Source organism: Phoxinus phoxinus (assembly GCF_949152265.1).
Source record: "Phoxinus phoxinus genome assembly, chromosome: 1".
NCBI classification, from domain to species: domain Eukaryota; kingdom Metazoa; phylum Chordata; class Actinopteri; order Cypriniformes; family Leuciscidae; genus Phoxinus; species Phoxinus phoxinus.
Genome location: NC_136876.1, coordinates 5,972,776 through 5,981,087, shown reverse-complemented (window position 1 = coordinate 5,981,087; position 8,312 = coordinate 5,972,776).

Sequence of the window (8,312 nt, the reverse complement as noted above, 5' to 3'; positions counted from 1 at the left end):
AGTCAAATGTCAATCAAAAGTCTAGAGATTTCAGCACGTCAACACCTAATGCTGAACATGGTGTGCCTGATATGTTAGGGCAAATGAGTTCAATTGTCCATCAGATTGGTCAACAGTTAGCAGACAACATTATGTCCCATCTTAGTCCTTTTAGCTTGGACACTGACATGCCAAATAGAAAACTACCTGACGATTCTAAGGCTATTAGTAGCCCATCAAGCATGGTAAATCTGTCGCAAAATCAAGTAATTCAGCACAGAAAAGTCAAGGAGCCACCTTCATTCAGAGGAGATAGTTCTGACACAATTGAAATTGAGGAATGGGAAGATCTGATGAGGACATTTGTTAAAAAGAGCAACATGAATGCTGATGAACATGTGGAGGAAATCCTTGTGCACCTGCGTGGTAAAGCAAAAGATGTGATCAAATTCTGGATCAGGAACTGTGATTCTGCCACCACTGTCTGTCCAAACTCTGTCTATAGCCTGTTGCGCAGACATTTCAGTTGTAGTCACTACTCACCTGTCCCGCTTGCTGATTTTTACACTACCTTGCCCGAGGAGGATGAGAATCCATACGACTACTGGCTGAGGCTCAACAAGGCAGCGGATGTTGCTTCTGAATGTCTGCGAGAGCAAGGTAAAACACTTGACAAGCCCAGTGTGGAAGTGGTCCACATGTTTATCAGACACTGCCCGAGTAAAGACTTAGCCCTAACCTTCAGGTCCAAACCGATTGACAAGTGGTCAGCACATGAAGTACAGGCTGTACTTAACGACTATCAGTCTGACTTGTCTTTCAGAGCCAGCAGTACAGTGCATCGTAGCCAAAGCGAAAAAGTTTCAGTCAACAAGATTGATTTTGATACAGTTCCAGTGCCCGCTCCCACAGTGTGCGACCAACAACCGAAAAGTACAGATTTCTCTGCTCTCGAAAAGGTCATTGACATGCTTGAAAAAGTCCTGCTGACCAACACTAACAGACCTCAGTCTCATCCAAAACGCCAGCCTTATAGGAGTCTCCCTAGGATCGAAGGTTTTGATGCTTTACCGTGTGCTATATGCAAAGATGCTGCTCACTCGGCCTTAACACATTGTCGTGAGCACCGACTGTGTTTCCAGTGTCAGTCACCGGGTCACTCCAGACGTTTCTGTCCTAAGTGGAGGAGACAATCGCCTCAGCATGATCAGGAAAACTAGCAGGTCTGTGCGCAAGGGAGGTTAGTACAGACCAGATTGATAATCCTCCCATCTCTGACACACAAGATTATGAGTCTGTATATGAGCAGCACAAACCCAGTGTCTCTCCTGATAAAACTGCTGTCTTTCAAGGAATACAACGAGTCCCCAGAGCTGATTCATTATTTTACACAACTGTATCTGTAGAGAATGGCCTGTCTTTCACTGCATTACTTGACAGTGGTTCAATGGCCTGCACTCTCAGCGAGGCTGCTGAAGCTAGTTTGTTGGCAAGTGCTCCCACGTTGACAAAGTGTTCTGCCGATGATGTTGTGATTATTGGATGTGGTGGTCATCGAGTTACACCAACTGCAATGTATGATCTGTCTGTCTGTGTTTACGGATGTAAAATGATAATACCTGTGCTGATTGTTCCAGGACAGACAGATGAGATGATCTTGGGCAGTAATGCCATCAAAAGCATGCTGACTCTCCTGAAGAATACAAATGACTACTGGAAATTGATCTCACTTCCATGCGGTAATGGAGAGAATGAGAGTTTAGAGTTCATTTCTTTGCTGTCCAACACACAGAGATGGAGAGGTGATCACGCACCTGAAAAAGTAGGTACTGTTAAGCTCAAGCACTGTGTGATACTGCGGCCTCGGAGCGAACATCTTGTTTGGGGCAAGCTTCCTGTCAATGCCGCAATGTCTGTGGGAAGTACAGTGCTTGTGGAACCCACCCAATCCAAATGTAGCCCTAAACAGATCATGGTGGGCCGAGTCATTACACCTTTATGGGGCGACGGATGGGTACCTGTGAAAGTTATAAATCCTACGAATAATGTGTTGACACTAAGAAGAAATGCAAAGATCGCAGACGTTTCTCCATGCATTGCAGTGGAAGATCTTCCAGAGAGTGTCTATATTAAGTCTCAAGTTCAGCACTTTCAACATGAGGAAGCTTCTCAGGGATCTGAGGATGAGATGGTGCATATCTTGAATGACTTGGGGTTGAAAGACCTGGATCTGACTGCGTGTGAAGTGTCATCAGCATGGAAAATTGAATTACTTCGTCTCATTGAGAAATATGAGTCCATATTTTCGAGGGACAAGATGGACTGTGGTGAAGCCAAAGATTTTGTACATCGTATCCGCCTAGTGGACGACAAACCTTTTCGTCTCCCCTACCGTCGTGTGCCTCCAAGTCATTATGAGAAGCTGAGAGTAGCGCTGGATGAGATGGAAGAGAAGGGTATTATCAGAAAATCAAATAGTGAGTATGCTTCTCCTCTTGTCCTGGTGTGGAAAAAGAACGGTGATCTGAGGATCTGTTCCGACTTTCGATGGTTGAACGCCAGGACCGTGAAAGACGCCCATCCTCTGCCACACCAGTCAGACGCCTTAGCTGCTCTTGGGGGGAATGCTTTCTTCTCCACTATGGACCTCACCTCAGGCTTCTATAATGTACCGTTACACGAGGACGATAAGAAATATACTGCTTTCTCGTCGCCGTTTGGACTGCATGAGTATAACAGGATGCCGCAGGGCCTCTGCAATAGTCCAGCTACATTCATGCGCATGATGATGTCAATCTTTGGTGACAAGAACTTCACAAGTTTACTATGCTATCTTGATGATCTCATGGTCTTTGCTCCCAACGAGCAGGTTGCACTTAACAGGCTGGAGATGGTGTTCTCAAGACTCAAGGCCCACAATCTCAAACTTTCCCCTAAAAAATGCCATTTCTTGAGAAAGTCAGTAAAATTTCTTGGACATGTCATTTGTGAAGATGGTGTTAAGACAGACTTTGAGAAAGTAAAGGCCATTACAGATGTTCAAGCAGTGGACTTAATGGACTCTGATGGGATCACTCCATGCCACAAGAAAATCCGATCGTTCTTAGGTATGGTTTTATACTACCAACATTTTATAGAGAGATGTACTGTTAAAGCCAAACCCTTGTTTGATCTTATCTCAAAAACCGACCCTAAGGGCTCCAGAGTCAGGAGGAGGAAACTCGCCTCAAAGGCTGTGTGCGTTAAACTCTCACCAACAGACTGGACGGACAAATGCCAGACAGCATTTAATACTTTGAAGGAGGATCTTCTCACGAGTGTAACGCTAGCACACCCAGACTTCGAACGTGACTTCATACTGGCTGTGGATGCATCGTTTGATGGATTGGGTGCTGTTCTTTCCCAGATCCCAGAGGGTGGCACCATGGCCAGGCCGGTGGCGTTTGCTAGCAAGACGCTATCACGTTCTCAGATGAATTACCCAGCTCACAGGTTGGAATTCCTTGCACTTAAGTGGGCGATATGCGACAAGTTCCATTATTGGTTAAAGGGGCGTCATTTTACAGCTTGGACGGATAATAATCCCCTCACCTATATACTTACCAAGCCAAGACTCGATGCTTGCGAGCAGCGCTGGGTTGCTAAGCTAGCTTCCTTCAGCTTCGACCTGAAATATGTACCTGGTTCTAAAAACATAGTCGCAGATGCGTTGAGCAGGGAACCTTTTGTCCAATCCAGTGTAATTCATCGACTCGTGACAGAACCTTACCAGTCTTTGCTCAATCAAGTTGATGGAGTTATAGATCAAGTCGTCCAAGATTCTTTCCGACTTACCACTAACTGTCAAGTACTGAGTCCTGCTGATGATTCTTCTGGTGCAGCTGTAGTTGGTAGTCGATGTCAGAGGTCTGCAGATGCTTTGAGTTCACAGGATGTAGCTGCAGTATTGGACGCACATTGTTCTGGTGGTGTAGGACAATTCATGGGCGTGGAATCCATTCCGCAATCCCTTGATGTGGACCAGACTGCTGCACTCAACGTGAGCACACTTTCAGCCGCACAAGAACAGGATACTGCTGTGAGTAGAGCGCTCTTTTACGTTCAGAGACACCGTCGCCCTGACAAGCGTGAACGTGCTAGTGAGCCTCGTACTGTCCTGAGACTACTTAAGCATTGGACTAAACTTATCATCAGAGATGGCATGCTTTTTAAAGTCAAAAGAGACAATCAAATGAACAAAAAGTTGCATCAATTCATTGTCCCAGATGCTTTAAAACAACAAGTGCTCCATGGTTTGCATGATGCGGCTGGTCATCAAGGGCGCTCCAGGACTCTCTCATTGGCCAGGCAAAGGTTCTTTTGGACAGGCATGGAATACGACATAGCGAATTATGTGAAGAACTGCATGCGTTGTATTGTAGGCAAGACACCTGAACCGAAAGATCGTGCTCCCCTTGAGAACATACGCACTTCTGAGCCGATGGAACTCATCTGTATTGATTTTTGGACTGCAGAGCAGGGTGATAAGAGTGTGGATGTCCTGGTAGCAACGGACCATTTCACCAAATTAGCCTACGCTTTTCCCTGTAAAAACCAGTCAGCAAAGCAGGTTGCTCATCATTTATGGAACGGACTTTTCTGCATTTATGGATTCCCTAGGCGTGTGCATTCAGATCAAGGTCCAAGTTTTGAGAGTAAACTGATGAAGGAGTTGCTGAATATGGCAGGTGTCAATAAATCACACACCACTCCTTATCACCCAATGGGAAACGGGATCACTGAACGCTTCAACAGAACCTTAGGGAACATGATAAGAGCCTTACCTCCCCAGTCCAAAGCCAAGTGGCCACAGTCTTTGCAGATGTTGACATTCTGTTATAACTGCACCGTTCACGAGACCACAGGCTTTGCGCCTTTCTATCTGATGTTCGGGAGAGTTCCGCGTCTTCCAATAGATGTGATGTTCCAACATGTCCTGAGGGACGATGCTGTTGTGAAGTATTCAGATTTTGTATCCAAGCTTAAATGTGACCTTGGTGAAGCTGCAAAGATTGCACAGAAGCACAGTTCAACTGAGCAAGCCCGACATGCAAGGATCTACAATCGTAAAGTGAAGGGATTACCTTTGACCATGGGTGACAGAGTCCTTCTGGCAAATCGCGGTGAGCGTGGCAAACGGAAAGTTGCAGACAAATGGGAGTCCAACCTCTACGAAGTGGTGTCAGTGAGATCGCCCATTAATGTCTATCGGATAAGAGACACTGAAACAGGCAGAGAAAAGATTGTGCACCGGAATCTCTTACTCCCTGTTAACTTTCTGTACAAAGATGGAGTCGAATTACCATCTAAGTCTCATTCAAGTGTTTCGACGGCAAACTTACCTGATCTTCCTGAGAGTGATGCAAGAACGGCTCACTGGGTTATGCAGTCTGATCAGCACGACTGCCCTGACAATGACAGTGACTCAGTTGCCTTGTCCAGAGTTCAGTGTTCTTTGGATGTGCAGAATTCCCATTCGAAGGCAGACTCTGATACCTGTGACCGCTCTGTAAACATTGAACTGGGATGTGACGTTCCGCACTTGTTAGATGAAGGACTACTTACTGACGATGAGTTAGATCAGAGTTCCTCTCAGCACTCCTTGGCAACGCCAATTTTTCCACTTTCACATGTAGTCAATAACCCTGTTCCGGATACAGTTGACCCTGTAATTTGCAATCAACCAGAACACTTTCAGACAGGCACACTTAGTACTAGGGCTGGTAGGACCATTAAGCCCCCACAAAGATTGATCTGTGAGATGAATAGTCAGTTTGTCCATGATTCGTCACCACCAGTGATTTCTCTTTTTGATGTGGTGAAAAGCCTTTTTCATGGGTAAATTAGGAGTTAAACTTTGTTTTCAGTGGAGATTTTGTCTCTTGAGTCATTTCAATCCTTGAATTGTGTATTTGAAGAGAGGTGTTTGGGGCATCTCTTTAATCTATGTTAAGTCTGGATTTTGGTACCGGTCCATACTTGCATACTTCCTATGGAGGAATTTTGTAATTGATATTTACGCTGCAATGTGTCAAGGTGTTTCACACTTTTTTTCTCTTTTCTTGTCATTTTTGTTTTTTTTCACTCCTCCTTTTTCTGGTTCTAGTAATGTTAAGCTTTCTATTGTTCAGGCGCTTCCCCAGTTTAGCGTAATTTAAGGGGGGTGCATGTAACGGAGTGTAAAATGTTCAATTACTGCATAAATGGGGACAGCGCCATCTGTCTGATGCGTGATGGCATTTAGTGTACGGAATAGGGACCGCCCACAGCAGAGATAACGAGACATGCTGTGGGTAAGTTGCACATTTCGAGCTGTCGAGAATTATCAGTTAAAAATGTCTAAAACGCATAAATAACCACTTTATTGTGGATTTATCCTACAATGATCTTGTCAGGCAACTTTTGATGTGTGTTTGGCGTCGAGTGTGTTATTTTATATGGAGTTATTTTGACTTTGTATTAGGAGGCATAATTGTAATTAATTGGTGCATTGTTTTGTGTTTTATGTAGAACTGATTTATTCTCAGTGAACTGGATCCCTTATTTCGATGTGTTGTTTCCTCATTGTGCAGGTAATGTGTATAAAATGTTATAATTTGTTATATGTATTAATTGCTTTATTCATATAGAATACTGCATATTCACCACTAGGTGGGGATGTTTCCCTTTATATTGAATTTATATTGAATTCTTCTGTTTTTCATTGAGTTGCTTTGTTATTAATTCACTGAAAATGTATTATAATTGTCAATCTGCAAAATTGTACTCACTATACGATCACAACGCAAAAAGATTACATTAATTAAAAAGAAAGAGTACTGTTTCAAATAAATAGCAGAGATAACGAGACATGCTGTGGAACTGATTTATTCTCAGTGAACTGGATCCCTTATTTCGATGTGTTGTTTCCTCATTGTGCAGAAAGACCGCCCAGGCAAGACCGTCACACAAGCCATCCCTGAAATTCGATTGGCCACCCCAGGTGCCACCCCAAAATCCTACTCTACGATTGGCCATTAACGTGATCAAAGGTGGAACCTTTGTTGACGCACTTGCTGCCTTTAAATCAGCGCGGGAGCTTGGACAGTCACAGTCAGACCAGAACTCAGAAATGTAAGTAGCAAGTGTTTGATATAAGCTAACCAACGATACATGGCTTTATTGTTTTTTAGCATGTGAGTTTACAGCACTACTACTTGTGCTAGCACGCAAAGATATCTATTTACCTATCACACCTGCCTTGATATCTAATCGCACACACAGCCCAGTATCACGTCTGTTGAATCACGTCATGTAGGCTAATTTATCTAGTGTACCTGCCTATTCTGCCTACTCAATCGACATTTTCTAGGTAATTAACTGTTAACTGTAGGCTACTTTTGTAAAAAGCATTTAATGATTTATCATTAGCAGATTAGCAGATGCAATTTTGTGCAAAGAAACGTAGCCTACATTATATTTTAACCAAGGAACCAAATTAAACACGCTAGCAAGGTAGCTCGCCCCTACCTTCAGTAAGTTAGGCTTAGGCTATATTCCCAGATAAATTCCACCCAGGCCAAGGTTTCGTTTTTGTTTGTTCTATATATACAGGCAATGTTTTCAAGCCCTGTGTTGCTAACATACCTACAGTAGGCTGTGAAATTAAGGTCTAGCCTACTGGTGGGTTTAATTGAATTTGAGTAATAGGATATGCAACCATTTACATCTGGAGATAGTTATTTGTGCTTGCCAAAATCATAGAAATTATCATTACAAGACACTTACAGTATCTCCTGTAATCCAAGCCAGATTTTCTTCGAGTTGTTAGGCTTTAGAGGTATTTATTTTAATAAATGACATGGAAAACATAATTAATTTCATCCACATATCCTTATGCACAATGCACAACAATTTAGCTTAATCCGTGAGAATCAAGCAAACCTCACGGCCGTTAGGGGCAGGGCCTTAAAGTGACAGGCACTGAATTCGACTTGCACATCACCAATGCAGTAATGACATGAAAGAGTAGTCTATATCGTTTAAACTTTATAAATAGTAATAGTTTAGCTCACAGGTCCGATGTGGCCTTTGATTAAGCTTTAATTTTGTGTAATTAATTGTAAATAATATGTTCTTTGTTGTGCATTGTGTCATTTCATGTTTGTTTCATTTCAATTTGTAATAATAATGTAAGTAATAATTACTAATAATGTAAATGGGAAAAAAGTGTTTAATTGGTGTTTATGTAGCCTAGGGGTTGGTTGGACTGTTCTGAAGGAAATCTGACTTCATTGCAGTATGAAAAAGACAGT